The sequence below is a fragment of the Octopus bimaculoides genome, chromosome 9 (genome assembly GCF_001194135.2).
Source record: "Octopus bimaculoides isolate UCB-OBI-ISO-001 chromosome 9, ASM119413v2, whole genome shotgun sequence".
Classification (NCBI taxonomy): Eukaryota; Metazoa; Mollusca; class Cephalopoda; order Octopoda; family Octopodidae; genus Octopus; species Octopus bimaculoides.
In genome coordinates, this window is record NC_068989.1 from 73,736,894 (window position 1) to 73,745,649 (window position 8,756).

Genomic DNA, 8,756 nt, shown 5'->3' on the forward strand with positions numbered 1-8,756 from the left:
AAATATATATATATATATAAATATATATATATATATAGATAGAGAGAGATCAAAACATTTTGATTCAAATTCGTTGGTACTTTTGAGTTTCAAGCGTGATGCTAATCGTCAGCCATTTTGAATTTGAATGACAGAGGTTGATTGTTATTACCGTAACGTGGGCGGAAATTGGCCGAAGAAGGTCACGCGGTGTCGTGGTTTGATGTTGGTATATGGGTTACAGTTAGTTGGAAAATACCGCATACAGGAAATTGACAACGTGAAGGACAGGAAATAGATCACGTGGCGATTAGGAAATCGGCCAGGTTTTTGGAGGGAAGTAGGAAGGGGGTGGTATATGCAAGTATATAGTTCTATATGCGGGTGTGTAGATGCGTTCATATGGTTTTGCGTGCATGTGTGTATTGATCCGAGCATGCACATCTGTACATGGACGCGCACGTCTGCAGAAACGCAGACACACACACACGCTGGGAAGAACGCGCACGCGTGCACACGCACATACTCACGAACACATGCACACACATACACATTTACACACACATGCTCAGTCATTCATGTCTACATATATATATTCGCATGCATACCAGTGTGCACGCACACACGTATGCTCATGTGCATTCGCGTGCGTGCGTGAGTATACAGGCACAAAATAGCGTTGGGGTTTGGTAAGCGTTTGGAATTGGTAAGCGTTGGGAATTGATATGCGTTGGGGACTGGGAAACGTTGGGGACTGGGAAACGTTGGGGACTGGTAATTGGCGGTCCTTCTCAGTGGGGTTGGTTGGTAGCGGTTGCCATGCTGCAGGTGGTGAAGAGTAGCAGCTGGTGCTAAGGTGGTTTATCCCGATTGTCGGCAATCAGAGGCCTGAAATTTGCCAGAAGCGCATACTTTCGTGACAGCAATACTATAAATCGTATTTCTTGTTGATGGATACTGGAGGATATGCAGCTTTTCACGGTGGCAGTGCTGGCGGTTGGGCGCGCCGGGTGAATATCGTGGCGCTCTGTCGACAATAGTCCACTTGATGCTGGGTATTTCATCTCGGAGTCTCCAGAGAAAACGAGACAGGGACGTAGAGTTCCCTCTGTCCCGGGATATAAACCAGTGCATATGCTTGGAGTATCTGTCCTTGAAGTCATTAGCTGTCACACCCGTATAGTGCTTAGTAATGCCATCGGATGATGTAAAGGCTGCTCTGTATACTACGGCATCTTTATATTCATTGATTCATTGATATATGCTTTAAAATTCTACACAGCAACAGTAGCGAAAATAGCAGTGGAGGTACAATTAGACGACACCAAAAATTAACAGTTGAATAAGAATTACTGCACCTCCCTTAACACATTTTATAAAACATCTTTAGAGAACTTAGGTATAAATATTTTATCAATTAGGTCCCTTCAAGAGCTTTTATAAAGCAGTGTATAATGGAATTGTTAAACAAGTAGGTACAGGACATCTACTGACGTGACCAATGAATGAGCAATAAACAAATAATCACCTCTAGAAAAACAGGACATGGCTTAGCAAAATAGGTTGCAATTATATAATTGATATATATATAGAGAGAGAGAATGCCTGCAGATTTGGCTACTGAATTAAAATAACAAATGATATAGAGATAAGAAATTTCATAAAAAAATCTTCTAGATAACAAGAACTGAAAGATGATATTTAGAATAAAACAAAGAGAACAAGAACGACAAAGTAATGAGAAATAGAAAGACAACGAATTGGCAAATGAAACGAGGACAATCATATATAACGCTTTAATAAAACTATATTATAAACCAGCCTTACATTTGTATGTATGTCGATGCTTGTACTTGATTATGCATGTATTTGAGTATGCATGTATATGCATACTTGAATATGCATGTATATTGGCGTGCGCCAATATATGTGTTTGTGTACGGGTGTTTGTTAAGAATTAAATAGCAGAAAGGACAAAGCATTGAACAGCCCTTTTGTAAATGGTTAATTCATAAACATTTACCTCATTTTATTGGGTGAGTCGATGTAGTATGTTCACGGACTTGGTTATTCATTATGTTTCTGGGAAAGTTTAATTATTGTGTCCAAGGGCGAATCTATTATGGCCCTCGGCAATTCTATTTTCTGTGCTTCTCAGCAGGTTTCTTTACTGTCTACCAGAGTATTTTTTTAATACTGGTTTAGCCTATTTATTATGCTTCTGGGTAAGTTTTATGTATTATGCCTCTTGGAAGGCCTAATGCATAGCACCATTTGAACAACGAAGGAAGATTTATACCCTTGTCCGATCTGCTATAGATAGCAAATTTATTTACCTCAAGGGACACCCTACCATCTCAAATATATTGAAATACCACTGGACATGCTTGTTGTTCTCGTTCTCCGTCTCCAAAGGCGAAATGATTACGATTGGGACGATTTCTTTAAGCATAAGTCTACTTGATCACGGCTGATCTGGGATTAAATATCAATCTTCGTCGCTAAAATCTCAGTCATTATGATCTCATGGGGCCGTGACCGTAGTGACGTCACACACAATATTGGTTTCTAATTTTGGCACAAGGCCAGAAATTTTTGGGTAGAGGGTAAGTCGATTACATCGACCCACCAGTGATCAGCTGGTACTTATTTTATCAACCCCTGAAGGATGAAAGACAAAGTCGACTCAGAACGTGAAGACGGAAGAAATCCTGCTAAGAATTTTGCCTACCGTGTTTACGATTCTGCCAGCTCACCGCCTTAAAATATCGCATGAACTGTTATTTGAAATGGGATATCAAAAGAATCAGAAAAGCGGTAATCACAATTCATGCAGTGTATAGTTTCGCCGCTTGGCGTTGAGATTTCGAATCACGTAAGTTTCGTTCTTGCTCAATCCGAGATTAATAAAAGAAATACCAGTCCTTCTCTACAAAAGGAAACATCGTGTCTTTGTTTGAAATGAATATTTGTGTATTTGGTGGAATAATCTATCTATTGTTGAAAGTGTCTTTAGATGTGTAATGGTTTTACAATTTATTGAATTTTGATAAATTTGTTTCTAAATAAAATTAGTCTTCAAACTTCACCCAGCACTGAATTTCAGCCACTACATTCTCATCATTAGTATAAATAAATTAATTTATCTCTTTTCTCCCCATTCTATTTGTCCTGGTAATATTTTTACAGAAACAGGATAGTTGCTTTGAAATTATAAGCTTGATATTCTTAACCTAACCGTTGTGATTCAAAGGATAGAAAGAGAGAGGGAGAGAGAGGTGAGAAAGAAAGAGAGATAGCAGTACATAGAGAGGGGGAGAGAGAAAGAGAGAGAGAGCGAGCGGTACATAGAGGGTGAAAGAGAGAGAGGGAAAGAGAGAGAGGGAAAGAGAGAGAGGGAGAGAGAGAGAGAGAGAGAGAGAGAGAGAGAGAGAGAGAGAGAGAGAGAGAGAGCAATAATAAATTTAGCACCAGCTTGAACCGCATTGAAGAAAAGAATTAAAATAAATAAATAACTTGCGGAGAATAATCAATCGTGTGGAATATGTAAAAGGCATGTCCCCTATACAAGTATATCTTACCATTATCGGATCGGCAACAGATGTTTTAAACTGGTGCTCATATTTCATTCTTATCAAATGTATATAGTAACGCAGTACTTTTGTTTGCATCTGTTTTGCCTATATTGTTGCGGCTGTTGTGGTGTTTTTAAAACAGGAAAATATTTGTACAGTATTGTAATTTGATATACCTTCATAATAAATGCAATAGTGGAAGTTGCTATACTGTATCTGTAAGTTATTGACAGACCGAACTAATGACCTGGCTTCGACCTTCACAGTCATTTTTATCATTTCATATGGTGAAGCTTCTCAATTTAACAATTTGTCTTGCTATTTTACCATAAAATTCTGAGAAATCATTAATCGTACTGTAAACAATTACAGCAGACAGTGAATGTAAAATAAAGATAAGCTGCAAGTGAGACGAGTCTGCGACCTGGCTTTCGATTCTTAGTTGTAGCAATTTAACGTTTTTTCCTTTCTATAATGAATCTGAATAAGACATGAAAGGTTACGAGAATTTGATAGTCTCTTATCGTTAAATTAAAGATATCGTACTTAGAAACGAAATCAGTGTTTATGAGAAATGTATATGAGGACTTTTCAAAGAAGTATAAAACTCTGGGTAGCCGAGGTTTAAAATATTCAATGATCGATATATCAATTTCGGATTGTGTCACTGTTGATAAGTATACCATGATCGAACCACAGCAGTGTCAATCTAGTGGCCTGCGGTAAGTAAAATAAGTGGCAGTAATACATAGTAATAACTTCAACTGGTTAAGCAAAGCTATTTTTGCTCTGCGTCTGGCCATAACCAACTATAAGAAATAACTGCTGCTAGATAAACTGGACCAGTGAAAGTTACGTTGCCTTTTTAAGTTATTGCAGACGTCGACATGCGGATTTTCGAACTAAATATCAAATGAATCGAATCGATTGTGTCGGTCATAGAGGGCCTACATAGTTCATGGAATGGAGTTGATTGGAGTAAAAACATTCAAGGGCTAGGTGAGAGAGTTAAATCAGACGGTGATTTATGTTTATCATTGAAGAACAAGAATGTTCCGTCTGACGAAACGAAATTACGCATAGTTTCCATTCTTTAAAATTTCACTCACAGGGATTTCGTGTACTCGTGACTATTGCGGAATACACTTATCCAGGTACCACACAATAGGTACGAACCCAAAACAATGTAACCCTGATGCAAACGTCTTAACCACACGTATATGCCTGCGCTCAAACGTTGAAACAGATATATATCATACTGATGTGTTTAGACTATACAAAAGGAACGGATCAAATGAGCGGATCAGATGAGCATAAATAAAATAACGTACCGCTTATTCATATTTTGAGGTGTAGAAGATAAAGGGAAATTTCTTTCCACTGAAATTAAGTTATTTTCTAGGGACATTCACTCCTTAATTCAGAAGTCACGCTAAATGTTAATTCTATTAGTTCTCTTGTACAAGATATTTAGGTTTTGGCGTAGTAGAATATGAAACTAATCATTAAACTAACTTTCTACTTCTTAAGTTATGTTATCATATTTTCCACATCTCGGTACTTTTACGGGAACTATTTATTGCTAAATGTGTTATTAGATGTAACAAAATCGGGTTCCATCCTCGTCAAGAACATTGCACAACTCCATTGATAGTTTGATACAGTTTGTATCCCTTCTCAGTATATTGATAACAGATACCCAGCTTATATAAAGTAACAATTGGTATATTCAGTAATTTCAGTGTGCATTAAAAGATCAACGTCATCAAAGTTATTATTAGTGACGTCAAAAGTGAATTATGTCTATTAGTCATCACTAACATATGAAAATCACAAGAAGTTAGTTAACAAATTTTACGATTACACTCATTAAGGATTATTAATAGTATAATGCAACGTTCATATTCTGTATAATAACATTTTGAAATTAAATACGTCCGATTATTAGTTTTTTCTTTTCTTTTTTCTCGTTCATTAAATTATTGAAACATGATTAGCTTTTGGTTGTTATATGTTAAAGCCATTAAGACAATAGCCGGCAGGTGTACATTTCACACTACATGCATGCAATAGAAATTGATTATAAAGGGTGAACAGCCTAAAGAGTTAAATCGAAGACAAGGTGATTTATAGTAAAAATAGTCATTTTCAGTTATTATGAATACTACCGCTTACATGGATTTAGTTAACAGCAATAACACATGAACTAAGACAAGGACGTTGAATACTTTCAGTGAAGACAATCGAGCCCTTCCAAAAATTTTATTATAATTCCTATATTGAGGCAATTTGGCTTTTGTACACTTTATCTCTTGACTTCTATTTAAATCTATTCACGAAAGCATTTCAAGTTTAGGGGTACGTATCTCAGGACCATTATGATAGAATGTTAACTCAAGGGATTTGCCATTTAATTTATGCTTGATTTGTTACATGTTGTCTTCTGTTACCTTACCAGAGTGAGGTTAGCTGCTTATGACGGGAATTCGCACCTAGATAAAAAAAATGCTTGAAATTCTAATACGTTTCAAACAAATGCATTTTATATTATGTCAGTTAATATCGAATTTCAGCTGAATTGATGGTTTAGCCTTCAGGCAGTTATTTGAGTATCATTTGTTTCTTTTAAGTCAGCATATTCCGTTTTTGTTTTATTAATCATTTACGAGATAAATTTTCACAATGTTTCAGAACAGTCTATGAATAAATCAAGTTTATATAGTTATTTATAGCTTTTGTGACAGTGGCCTCTTAATTCAAAACCAGAACTGTTTGTCTTATTGGAAATGTATCATTACTGTCAGTTTGAGGTCATATATCTTCTCCCCGTCTATTGGTAACAAGCTTTGTTTTGTGAAAAGCCAGCGTGTTAAAGCTAAGAAAGACTGTGCAAGCCACCGTTTGTATTAATACATGCATATATTTCCATGTGTGCGTGCATGTATTATCATGTGTGCATACATGTATTTCCGTGTGTGCGTGCATGTATTACCATGTGTGCGTGCATGTATTTCCGTGTGTGCGTGCATGTTTATGCACGTGAATTGTCAAGTGTTTGTATTTATATACATTTATTTTTCTTATAGACAATGTCAACGACACTAGTTTATCGATAAAACTATTTCTATGTAATATGCGGTGCAGAAGCAGATATAAGTTCTCTTAATAAACGATTTTGGAGAATCTGAGAGTTTACCAACGATAAGATTGCGTTGTTAAGGATGCAACAGCGTTTCAAGTACAGTAGGTCACGCATACATTATGGCGGACATAGTGAAATCAGAGAAAACCCCGAGAGAAATAAATTCGATAGAGTAGGTAGAAATAAAACCCTTTTAGTACCTTTATCATGTCACAGAGTTTTATATATTCTATCTAGTATCTTTTACTTGTTTCAGTTTTTAGACAGCAGCCGAACTGGGGCATCTCCTTGAAGGATTTGGTTGAACAAATCGATTCCTGTACTTATTTTTTAAAAGTCTAGTACTTCTTTTATCGGTCTCGTTAACTTACGGGTCTGAAAAAACCAACACCGGTTGTCAAGCGATCGTATGGGACAAACACAACACAGAAACACACGGTTGCACACACATATACACATGCGCGTGGGCACACACGAGTATATATACGCAAAACACGAGTATATATACACGACAGGCTTCTTTCAGTTTCCGCCTCCCAAATCCACTTACAAGGCCCAGGGCTATAGAGGGAGAAACTTACTCTGGGTTCCGCACAGTGGAACTGAACGCAAAACCACATGGGTGGGAATGAAAGTTGTAACCACATGGCCTCGTCTACGCCAGTACGTACATACATATACACACACACACATATACATACATATATATGACTATGAATATATCTATATGAATATAGTAAGAGTACTCGATATAAAGAGTACAGTGTAGATGCCGTGCAGAATAGAAATTCAATGTTTCTGACATAGTCCTTCAAGAGAAAAGTTGAAAGGAGAGAAGCTAATGAGACACAAAAGAGTTTTACATCTTCTAAGTTAAAAAAACAAAAATAAACTGGAGGCACACCTTTCAAAATTTGAAACAATTATTGTTGTTGTTGTTATTATTATTATTATTATTATTATTATTGGACTTGACTCAGGTTTGTTCCTATTCCTGGTAGAATTTATATGTGTAGCAGGTTACTACCAGTAACCTTAGGTATCCATAAGCTTTCAAGTGCTCAAAATCCTTCTGATAATCTTTCTTGTTCCTAGGAGGCAAATATTCTGTAGAAGCTGTAGAGGAGCTCCTATTTCAGTCCCCTTCGACCATTTGTCTATATCATTATTCACAGTTCCTCAAGGAAGCGAGCTGGCAGAAACGTTAGCACGCCAGGCGAAATGCTTAACGGTATTTCGTCTGCTGCTACGTTCTGAGTTCAAATACCACCGAGGTCGACTTTACCTTTTATCCTTTTGGGGTCGATAAATTAAATACACCCACACTGTCTCTGTATTGGCCCCCCCTCATCATTCGCCCTTGTGGTAAAGAAATAAAATCATCATCATCATTATTATTATCATTATTATTATTGTACACAGGTATAATCCCTAGATTCGAGGTATTTCGTTTAGTTACCTCCCTTTGTATTCATGGAGGAAATGCCTTTGGTCACAAGTCTTCTCTGTAAGGCTGGCCTCAGGATTGAAGAACAGCAACAACAACAACAAATACAATACAAATACGAACTATACAACCACCACCACTAAATTCACTACCACCGCTGATGCCAAAACAGAATATAGACAGAAATCAATATACAAATAGCTAAATATACAAATTGCTAAAACGAACTAGATAAACAGATCGATAAGGATGCATATAGACGTGTGGATATGTACACAAAAACACACACTCACACACACATTTCTTAAAATACTACTGGAATTTATCGTTAAGCAGAATCCATTAAAGGGTTTCATCATCAGGGTTTGGGAGCAATAGAATTTGATGTAATGGTTTGTATACTTACAGAATACAAACTATTATACGTAAGTACATATATACATACTCAAGTACATTCATACGCACACAGAGACGTGCATATGTAGACATATATATGTATGTATGTATGTGTGTATGTATATATATATGTGTGTGTGTGTTTATATATATATATATATGTGTGTGTGTGTGTGTGTGTGTGTGTGTGTGTGTGTGTGTGTGTGTGTGTGTGTGT

General features: G+C 36.7%; 1 protein-coding gene and 1 long non-coding RNA gene across 16 annotated transcripts in view; one reads left to right on the forward strand and one right to left on the reverse strand.

Moving 5' to 3' along the window:
* The window catches only part of LOC106875984 (uncharacterized), a 10,423-nt gene extending 2,923 nt beyond the window's left edge, over nt 1-7,500 (forward strand). For 2 of the 3 annotated variants that reach the window (XR_001410184.2, XR_008264923.1), the window contains exon 3: nt 6,641-7,500. This is a non-coding gene — a long non-coding RNA (uncharacterized LOC106875984). The remainder of the gene's footprint in view (nt 1-6,640) is intronic. The other variant, XR_001410183.2, reaches the window with a different exon arrangement.
* LOC106875983 (uncharacterized) overlaps nt 1-8,756 on the reverse strand; it is a 268,731-nt gene that overhangs the window by 45,206 nt on the left and 214,769 nt on the right. The window lies entirely within an intron of this gene.